Source organism: Mirounga angustirostris, unplaced genomic scaffold (genome assembly GCF_029215605.1).
Source record: "Mirounga angustirostris isolate CCGP_5_RB_7025 unplaced genomic scaffold, mMirAng1.0.hap1 SCAF_13, whole genome shotgun sequence".
Lineage (NCBI taxonomy): Eukaryota > Metazoa > Chordata > Mammalia > Carnivora > Phocidae > Mirounga > Mirounga angustirostris.
In genome coordinates, this window is record NW_026991721.1 from 50,459,681 (window position 1) to 50,471,034 (window position 11,354).

An 11,354-nucleotide genomic window follows, 5' to 3' on the forward strand; every position below is an offset into this window, starting at 1 on the left:
TTGGCTCCGTTTTTTCCCTATCTGGAAGCTTAGCTAAGAAATCAGCACAGGCTTTGACACATTCTGGAATTTGAATCTGGGTCCTCCTCTCACTAGCCTCTTGCCCCATAAAATGGAGATGGAGATAGCACCTGCCTCCCAGAGGTGTGAGAAGGAAATGTCTTAATGTACTAGAGCAGGATGCCTGGGTGGCTCAGTCCATAAAGCGTCTGCCTTCAGCTCAGGTCAGGATCCCAGGGTCCTGGGATCGAGCCCCGCATCGGGCTCCCCGCTCAGCGGGAAACCTGCTTCTCCCCCTGCCGGCCACTCCGCCTGCTTGTGCTCTCTCTCTCTCTCTCTGGCAAATAAATAAATAAAATCTTTAAAGAAGAAAAAATAATAATAATATACTAGAGCACAGGGAACAGTGCCTGGCACTTAGTAAGTCTTTGTTAGTGTCAGCCTTTGTTCAAACTAACAACTCCTACTGTTTTCAGTAAGGACTGGCCTGTGACCAACTGAAGGGCTTTTGTGTCATAAATTAGCATAACAGAGCCTCTGAGAGGTCCCACAACAAATAAACCTGCTGAGCCTCATTCAGTATTTTTCCCATACTAATTCCCACAAGGAATGCGCCCTCACCCCGCAGCTGGCCTATTAACAATCCACACGCCTGTTTTCTGGGGGACACACCTTTGGGAAAAGGTGGGCTGCGTTATCTGGGGGCTGGAGAGAGACTGCAGATGGGACGGTGGTGCGAGCTAGAATTCAAGCTGTTCATCTTTCTTGCCCGTGAAAGCTCAAGAGGGGAAAGAGGGGATCGAAGGAGGGATGTGACCTGGTGATAGTCACATGGGAGGAGGCCCCCTGTCAGGCAGGCCCTGTGGATTGCAGTGGCCTCCACCTAGGTGAGGGAAGCCAGATAGAAGGCTGTGGCTCAGCTGAGAAAAGTAGCTTTAAATTGGGGTTGGTGGCTGTGGGCTAGAGAGGAAAGGTATCTGTAAGAGATACTTCCGATAACAGAATGTCAGGGACAGAGCGAAGCAGGTGGGGCTGATGGAGGCAAACCCTGGACACCAGACTATAGGAGCACTACCTTGACCCTGATAGGCCCAGCAATGGAAGGAAAGCCTGTGGGCTTCGCAGCGCCCCCCACCTGCTGCCACACACTGAACACAGGAAGGATGCGAGTCATCCCATGTAAGGGCTGGGGAAGGGCACTCAGGACAACTGGGGGGCTCCATCTCTTAAACTGTGACTCAGGAATACCCTGGAAGCCACAAGGGAGCAAAGGGGAGCTAAATCCTTGCTAACCCGAGCTCTGTACTACAGCACGTTTCCTCTTCCTCCCCATCAACCTTTCTAACCTGTTACACGCACTCACGCGCACACACACGTCATCATCTTCTTGACACCTGCCCTCTGGTCACATTCCCAAGGAGCACAGCACACAGGAAGTTCCAGCCTCCAGGGAAGAAAGATCTTAGACGTGGGAGGGCAGAGCCTTGGGCTCGAGGCCCAACTCCTACCCTCGGCAGCTGGATGGCTGTGGGAATTCAGTTCATGCCTCTGGGACTCAGTTTCCTCATCTGAAAAAGGGGGCTGCTAAGGCCTTGCTGAGACGCGAGGGTTAGCTAAGATGCATGTCAGCTGCCCGCACCAACAGCGAATGTTTACCAAGTGCTCCCTCCACGCTGGGACAACGACAGGCTCCTTCCGGGCTTCCTCTAGTTCTCCCTGCGTGGCAGCACTCTCCTTGCCCCTCTTCACAGTGGGGAGCTGGGACTCAAGAGGGCAGAGCAGTGAGCAGCTGGGAGGCGAGCGCACCCATGTGCTGTCGGGGGCGCCTGCAGCCGCACTGAGGACTTCGTGCAGAATGGCCTCAGGGAAGTCACTTCCTATCTGCGAGGCGCAGGTGCCTCGTGTGCAGAATGGGACCTAGATGGGAGCTGCGTCCTGGGTGCTCAGTATTGCCAGGCAGTTAACCACCCCCAATGCTCAAACACCCCGTGGCCCAGGCACCAGGGATTGTTGTCCCTCCTGGGGGCTCTGGCTTCCAGCAGAGGGGTGGCCGCCACCGCCAGCAACGCCTGGATCCCTCACCCGGGAGGAGGGGGAAGCTCAGAGAGCCGAGGCTGGAAGTTATAGGCAGGCCCCTCAGAGCCCAGCCCTCGGGCAGGCAGGCTGCCTTCCGGCTTGGCATTTCTGGTGGCACCTCTGTGGCCAGGCACTAAAAATAGCCTTCAATGGCTCTGCAGCCAGCCCAGCTTCCCACTGAGGATTCTCGCCCTTTGTGGGCCGTGATCGGCTGCTTCCTTTGGGAGCTGTCTTGGCAATTAAAGCACTAGATTATCTCGGCAGAGGCTGTTCCAGAACCTAGGCTGGGCCCGCGAGGCTAGAGGGGGCCCCAGATCCAGCCTCCCATCTGAGCGGTCTCGAAGCCAGCCACACAGGCAGGGGTGGCCAGGATCCTGGGCTGGGGGAAGGGGACCATAGAGGAGGAGGATGGGAAGTGGGGGGAGTGGGGTAGAGAAACCAGGTCAGCAGAGGAGGGCAGCTGGAGCTGAAGAGAAAATCAAGAAGGGCCCGGTGCTTTCTTCCAAACTGGAATAGTCTTGAGCCAGAACAAAGAGGCCAAGTCCAGGGCAGAAGGCTATGAACTGGCACAGTCGTAACAGCCACCCATCCCTGGCAGACTGCGTGCTGCCCGTGGGCTAGATGCACACTGCACCAAGCCACCCCCCAACACCCCGGGCCAGGGAGGTTAGTGGGGCTGAAATTAGCATGGGCTCTTTTGCCCAAACAAAGGGACACACTTTTGAAAACCTAATTCACAAAAGGCGCTGTGTGGATTAGCCTTGGCCCCTATCATCGGGCATCTATGTATGCCCAGTGGAGTTTTAAGCATATTCTATTCATTCATTTCATCCTCCAAGCCCTAGCAGGTTGGTTATATTTCCCCACCTTACTGAGAGCCAGAGAAGTTCAGTCAACATACCCAGGTACACAGAGCCAGAAAGCAATGGAAATGGATCTTGCCCCCTGTTCCCCCCAGACAGAAAGCTTCTTAGCCGTTTGTACTATGCTACTGGAGTTAGTTATAACAACAACCGTGGATGGATTGATTGTTATGACGGGCATTGTGTGGCATATTTTACATATGCCCAATTCCCAGAATAACCCCGCAAGTGGGAAAGGTCATCTTCAGGCTGTGGATGAAGAAAGCTGAGGGGCAGGCATGTTAATTGCCCAAGGTCACCCATTAAATGGCCAAACTGGGATTCAAAGCAGAGTTTCCCTACTTGAGAGCCCTTGGTCCTAACAAATATAACCCAAAGCCATCTGAGGTTTCCTAGTCCTTTGAAAATTACCTAAAAGGGGACCTGTAAGCCCCTGATCTACACCTGAGCCCTCTTCAGATGTCTGCAAATTCCCTGGAGCTTGGGTTCTCACTGCACAGCCAGTTCTGATTTCCCCCCATTTGCAACAATGGCTCTCACTTCCCTCAGCTGACCCAGGAAGACCAGGAGTGATTGGCCATAGCTTACTGGGGCCCTTTCCATTCCGGCGCATGACCCTTCAGCTTTGATCTTCTCCCGTCTATGTATACTGTAGACTTTACAGAAGTCTGGGAGATGGGACAGGTTGACATCACAGCAAAGCAGATGATATGAATAGGAACATGCCTCCCCCGCCTTTGAAACCCTGTAGCCACCCGACCCCCCACCCCGTGGAGGACCTCTTCACTGGCCACTGCTCCCCATGGGCAACAGTGCTCCTCCAGGTTGTACAGATGCTTCTGTCTCTTCACCCTCCTCTCCTCTGCCTCAATCCATAATTTTCTACTAAAATCTTATGCCAAGCAGTAGAACTTGATGTCCTTTCAGCCTGCCCCCCTCCTCTTCCTCTGCACTCCCAAAGGAAGTGGCCTCCCACTGTATTTTCTCAAATTCAGTTCTCCCCCTACAATGAGCTCTAGTGCCGGCTGTTGAAATACGTTTTTTCACCCCACTTCACCCCTTTGACATACCGCCGCAGATGGACCGGGCTGCTCTGAGAGGCGGTGTGTTCCCTACTGCTGGACATGATCAGGCAGAGGCAGAGGAGACAGATGTCAGTAATACCTTCCAGGCAGACTGCCTGGCTATGAATGCTGGCCCCATCACGTCTTGCTAAGCCTCAGGATCCTCATCTGGAAAATGGGAAGAATACTAATGCCTAATACTAGGCAACGAGAGGGTTGAATAAGATGATGTATATATAATGCTGATTATAGTGCCTGGAATGTAGTAAGCCTACAATAAAGACTAACATTGCCTGAGCTCAGGCTGCTACAACAAAGGACCATGGACCTAGTGGCTTATAAACAGTAGAAGCTGATTTCTCCCAGTTCTGGAGACTAGGAAGTCCTAGAATAAGGTGCAGACAAACTCCACTTCTGCCAAAAGCCTACCTCCCGGTTGATAGACATCCATCTTCGCCGTTGTGTCCTCACATGACTGAAAGGAAAAGGAAGCTCTCTGGAGTCTCTTTTATAAGGACACTCATCCCACTCATGAGGGCTTCACCTCATGACCCAATCACCTTCTAAAGGCCCCATCTCCAAATAGCATCAGATTGGGGGAAAGGATTTCAAACTATGAATGTGCAGGGTGAAACATAGATCTTCAGTCCATTGCAACTATCACTGCTTTTGGTTTATGTATTATTATACTATTGTTTTCTCCCAACCCTAAGATTTTCTAAGACTCTATTTTTGTTCTCTGCTGTATCACCAGGGTCTATCTCAAGACTTGACATGTAGTAGACATTTGATAAATATTTTTAGAATAAATAAATGAATTGGAGGATGGGCAAAACATGAATAAATAAATACTAAGAGGATTGTCCTATACACCAACAGGACATCATGAATGATTCCTTAGTGCTCAATGGTTTGATTCCAATTTCTTGCTATTCATTGTGTGGATTTTCTTATTTGCCTGGTGTCACAGACAGAAGAAAGTACGGTCAGTTCTGCTGTAATGCCACGTATGTGTTGTAAAAATCTCTGTGCTGTGTATAATCGTGCACAAAAAACCACAGGCTTACAAGGGAAATGGAGTTAAGGGCACCCCATTCCAAAATTTCACAAAAGGCACCGTTCTCATTTTAGGACGGGAATCTAATGAAAATAGTGATACAGTTTTAAATATATTCAGTGGTTCAGTGCAAAAATCCTACAGTAACTATGATACTTTACCTTGAGAAAGACCAGCTATTTGCTTGTGGACATCAGGACCCTGAGTTGTGAAGGAGAAGGATGTGAAATTGGACAGAGAGCGTGGGCCCAAATGCGGATGGGTGTGGCTCATACCACAGGCAGTGAACTAAGGGAGCTGGTGGGTGTTTGATTTGTATGCGTGTGTGTGCATTTGGCATACTCCTCTGTGGCTCTGTCCAGCTGGGTTTTTGGCATTCACTTAGTGTTTTTCACTGGAGAAAGCTGCATTATGCTCATGTCGTTCCCTACTATAAATTGCGTTAGAACAAAATCTTATTTTCAAAACAAGCATTTTAGCAGGACTGTAGGTTGTTTGATGTTTGTATTTTACCGCTTATTAGTCCTCTCTGCTTCCTCCCAAAAGTGAGTAAATAATCGGTGCCCCTTCCCTCCAATCATCCATGCTTTCAGCGTGTGCCTCTTGAGCACCTACTGTGTGCGGGCACTGGAAACACAGGGATAAAAGTACAGAAGCTCCCTGACTTCAGAGAGCTTAACATTCTAAAGACAGAAGCAAAAAATAAGCAAAATATTTGTACAGGATTTCAAATGATAAGTTTTGCTCCTTGGCAGGGCCATTTGTTAAGTGTAGTAATATTGAGTTCTCCTCCATGCCGCATGTCAGCCCTCCCAGCAATAAATTACATCCAAGGTTATGGGGACACCCGCTGCCCCTGGTTCACATTGGGGGCACATGCCCCCTACAGAACTAGAGGGCCAGGTTGGCAGAAAGAAAACCCCATGCTTCCTAATGGAAACTGTACATGTTCTGAGAACCTGGTAGAACACAAGAAGGCTACTTTGGAGGGTGGGTTGGCCTTGATTGTGTATAACGTTTTCCCCATGCCCCAAGGAAGGGCCTTCGTCCTGCTGGGAACAGTAGACAATGCAATGTTTAAAATTCTTCAAGACCTTCCCATTTCTTTTCATTAAAACTCTAAACTCCTTGCCTTGACCTAAAAGGCTTGGTATGATCCGACTCTGGTCTAGCCTCATTTCACTCAAGTCTAGCCACACTGGCCCTGTCTTCACTTCTCAGCACATTGTCTCATCTGGGCCTTTACACTCACTCTTCCCTCTGCCTGGGATGTTCTTCCTTCGGATGGTTCGCGCTCATCCTCCCCTCAGAGAGTCCTTCCCTAATATTTATGTCGTCAAAATGTTTCTTTAATGTACAGTTTTGATCATAATCTCTAACGACCTCCTGTATTAGTTTCCTATTGCCATTGTAAGACATCATCACGACTGTAGTGGCTTAACGCAGCCCAGATTTATTCTTTTACCGTTCTGGAAGTCAGAAGCCAAAATGGGTGAGCAGGAACATGTTCCTTCTGGAGGCTCTGAGGGAGAATCCCTATCCCTGTCTTTACCAGTTTCTAGAACTGTCCTCCAGGCCCTGGCTCATGGTCCCCGTATCTTCAGTCATACCAGCTACACCTCTGTTTCCCTTGTCACCTCTTCCTCTCTGATTCTGGTCCCACAGCCTCCCTTTTCCAAGAGCACATATTAGTATATTGGGCTCACCCAGATAACCTAGTTCACTTCCCCAGCTCAAAACCCTTAACCTCACCACTTCTGCAAAGTCCCTTTTATCATGTAAGTGACAGAATCTTCACAGGTTTTGGGGGATTGGGATGTAGACACCTTGGGGGGACATCTTTATTCAGCCTACCATCTCTGCTTAGGTATTTGATTACCAGTAAACTGGCTCCCCACTTTGCTCTAAGTCCCATGAAAAAGGGGCTTTCTTTGTCTGATTCACTACTGTTTTTCCAGAACCCAACATGATTCCTGGCACATAATAGATGATCAGTAAATATTTCTAGAATAAAGAAATTGACGGGTGGGAGTTTGAATAAAATTATAACCAGTCTCAGTATTTTTTTTAAAGATTTTATTTATTTATTTGACAGAGAGAGACATAGCGAGAGAGGGAACACAAGCAGGGTGAGTGGGAGAGGGAGAAGCAGGCCCCCCCACTGAGCATGGAGCCCCACATGGGGCTCGATGCCAGAACCCTGGGATCATGACCTAAGTGGAAGGCAGACACTTAACTGACCAAGCCACCCAGGCACCCCCTAAAATATCAGTATTTTAAAATTATCTATAGAAGACTCTATATTCTAATTACAGGGTAAGAGTGCTAAATTTGCTCTAAACCCTGCAACTAGATAGCTGTGTGACTCTGGGCAAATTGCATTACCTCTCTGAGGCTCTATGGCCACATCCGTAAAATTGAATACAATAAAAAAGACTTAACTCAAGATATTGCGGTATTAAATAATATTATGACTAGGAAAAGTACTTAGAAAATGTAAAGCATTAGCAGTTATGATAATTACTGTTACAGAGATTATAGATGAGCAAGACTGGGTCTAATGAGGAAATTACATAGATAAATAACACAAGGCATATGTATGTGTTACTAGGGTTACTGTGTGCTCAGGGAGATTGTAGAGTATAAAAGGAAAAGTTAATTCCAATCAGGGAGCTAGAAAAGATGTAGTTATGAGTATTATGGAGTGACCCTAATAGTGACAGGGAAGCAGAGAATAGGAAAGTATAAAATTGTTGCCAAATTTAAATAAATCCCCGAGAGCAGCAGAGACAGAAGAGGGAGATGCTAGAGGACCCATTTGCAATGACCATCTGGCTTGTTAAAATTGATTAAAGGTAAAAAGAGAAATCGAGATCTATGTCTGTAGCATTAAATGACTCCTCAGATGAGTGGGTCTGCGAATTGCAGGCTTCCCTTGCTGCAATCTCTGAAATATCCAAAGACATGATTTCAATTTATAAAGAAAATTCATTTTAAAAGTCCACTAAAAGCAGCCTTCATTGAGAAATGTTCAACATTGCTCAATTACCTTATTAAATCCCCCCCTTTTTTTTAATGTGTTATAAAGGACAGTATGGTGTTCTGCAAAAATAAAACAGGCTTTGTTTCACATCCTAACTGGGGACCAGGGACAGAGGTATGCATTGTATTCATCTTAAACCTTTTTAAAATTTTAAACATTTTGTCATAAATTTAGAGGAAGAAAAAAATAAGTAGACCTTGGAGTATAAGTGACCTGAACACAGGTATGTGCACCGCCTCCTGGCTGTGTGATCTTGAGCAAGCTATTCACATTTCTGAGCCTCGGTTTTTTCTCCTGTAAAATGGCAATAATCGTGACTACCTCGTAGGTAGGTGGGAGATTGTGAAAGGTAGCATAGGTAATATCCCATTCATGCCACAGAACCTACCTCAGAGCAAGAATTCAATAAATGTCGGTTCCTTAATGCAGAACAGATAAGAAAATCACTCAGAGAAGCAGATCCTGGTGGAATTTCAGGTGCTTTGTTCCACAGTGTTGTAAGGAAGTCATGCCCTCCTCTGAGCCTGTTTCCTCTTCCAGAAAATAGGAGTTATTTGTCTAAGACTTGGGAATACCAAAAATGTCCTTCTTTCCTGCCAGCCTCAACCAATAGACTTAGCTGCTGGATACTTTCTTGCAAAATATTCTAAAGCCATATCCAGGTTCACCGGGGAAGATTGCTTAGCAGTGCCTGCCACGGACTGGCTTCTAGGATTGATGGTGCACGAACTTGGTATTTGCTCTCTGGAGTTTCTGCCCTCTGAGGAACACTGGCAAGGTTGCTTCAGGACGACCTCTTCTAAAAGTTATACCACACACATGCCACCACCACCTTTACCACCACCACCACCACCACCACCACCACCACCACCATCACCACCTTTACCACTACCTTTCTCACCACCACCACCACCATCATCACCATTATGACCACCACCACCATCACCACCACCACCATCACCACCTTTACCACTACCTTTCCCACCACCACCACCACCATCATCACCATTATGACCACCACCACCATCACCACCACCACCATCACCACCTTTACCACTACCTTTCCCACCACCACCACCACCATCACCAAGACCACCACCACCACCACCACCATCACCATTATGACCACCACCACCATCATCATCACCACCATCACCACCTTTACCACTACCTTTCCCACCACCATCATCACCACCACCACCATCACCACCTTTACCACTACCTTTCCCACCACCACCACCACCACCATCACCAAGACCACCACCACCACCACCATCACCACCATCACCACCTTTACCACCACCATCACCACCACCACCATCACCACCTTTACCACTACCTTTCCCACCACCATCATCACCACCGTCACCAAGACCACCACCACCACCACCACCATCACCATTATGACCACCACCACCATCACCACCTTTACCACTACCTTTCCCACCACCACCACCACCACCATCACCAAGACCACCACCACCACCACCATCACCACCATCACCACCTTTACCACCACCATCACCACCACCACCATCACCACCTTTACCACTACCTTTCCCACCACCACCATCACCACCGTCACCAAGACCACCACCACCACCACCACCATCACCATTATGACCACCACCACCATCATCATCATCACCACCATCACCACCTTTACCCCTACCTTTCCCACCACCATCATCACCACCGTCACCAAGACCACCACCACCACCACCACCACCACCACCACCATCACCATTATGACCACCACCACCATCATCATCACCACCATCACCACCTTTACCACTACCTTTCCCACCACCACCATCACCACCTTTACCACTACCTTTCCCACCACCACCACCACCATCACCATTATGACCACCACCACCATCATCATCACCACCATCACCACCTTTACCCCTACCTTTCCCACCACCATCATCACCACCGTCACCAAGACCACCACCACCACCACCACCATCACCATTATGACCACCACCACCACCATCATCATCACCACCATCACCACCTTTACCACTACCTTTCCCACCACCATCATCACCACCGTCACAAAGACCACCACCACCACCATCACCATTATGACCACCACCACCATCATCATCACCACCATCACCACCTTTACCACCACCACCACCACCATCATCACTATCATCACCGCTACCATCACCAGTACCACCACCACCACCACCGCCATCACCATTGCCATCACCACCACCACCATTACCACCACCACCATCACTATTATCACCATCACCACCATCATCAACCACTTTCACCTTTTCCACCACCATCACCACCATCACCAGCTCGGCAGGCAAAATCAATAACTAGCCCCTCTGTACTTTCAGAGCTATGTGTAAATATCTCCATTATCTGACTGTTGCCTTGGTTTGAGGTAGGTATTTGTTTGTGTGCCCTTCTGTTCCGCTAGGCCCTAATTCCTTAAGGGCAGAGGCCAGGCCTTAATCGCTTCTGTAAAACCAAAGAGGAGGCAGAGTATTGTAATGGAATGAGCTTCTGCTTTAGTCCACCTTCTGGGTCCACTGCTCCAAGAGCCCTCAGACCTCAGACAAGTCAGTTTACTTCCCAGACCTCAATTTCCTCACCTGTAAGATACAACGATAGCTCCTTGTGTCATAGGTGTGGGAGCCAAAGTGGGGTTGGGATTGAGAGACCAAGGGTACGGCCACCCCCGGATTCAGAGAGGGGAAAGAAAGACCTAGAGAGGAGCAAGAGTGGACAATGTGCCACACCAAGAAAGGAGTGTCAGGTCAGATTCAGCCCAAGGCTGGCTGAGCTGGTCCCACCCCTTGGAGTGAGACCCAAGAATTGCATGGAGCCAAACTCTCTGCTAAGGCACTTCCTGCCTCTTGTCTTTTTCTGGTTCCTCTTGGAAGCCCCTCCTCAACAACCAAGAGTTACGGGTCTAATCCAGGAGGACTGGTGAGAAGGCTGACTCGGGAACAAGGTTATGACGATTGGTTTTAATAACAGAGCTGCTGCCAAGCTGAGCACGGGTGGTGAGATGGCTGCTCCCTGGAGCCGCCCTGACTCCTCCCACAGGCACCTGTGGTCAGTGGGTTTGGCAGCCTGCAAGGGTAGAGAACCCTGCAGGTCAGAGGAGTCAGTTCCCTAAATGGGCAATTTATTGCTTCCTGAGTATAGGACCTCCTGGAAGGTCAGTGAAGTGGACCTGGCCAGGACCTGCCACAAGGGGGAGCCCAAGAGACTGAGGCCAA

At 48.8% G+C, this 11,354-nt stretch overlaps 1 pseudogene; it reads left to right on the forward strand.

Moving 5' to 3' along the window:
* The first annotated feature begins 8,820 nt into the window (after nucleotides 1–8,820).
* Nucleotides 8,821–10,446, forward strand: LOC135362236 (basic proline-rich protein-like; annotated as a pseudogene).
* The last annotated feature ends 908 nt before the right edge of the window (nucleotides 10,447–11,354 follow it).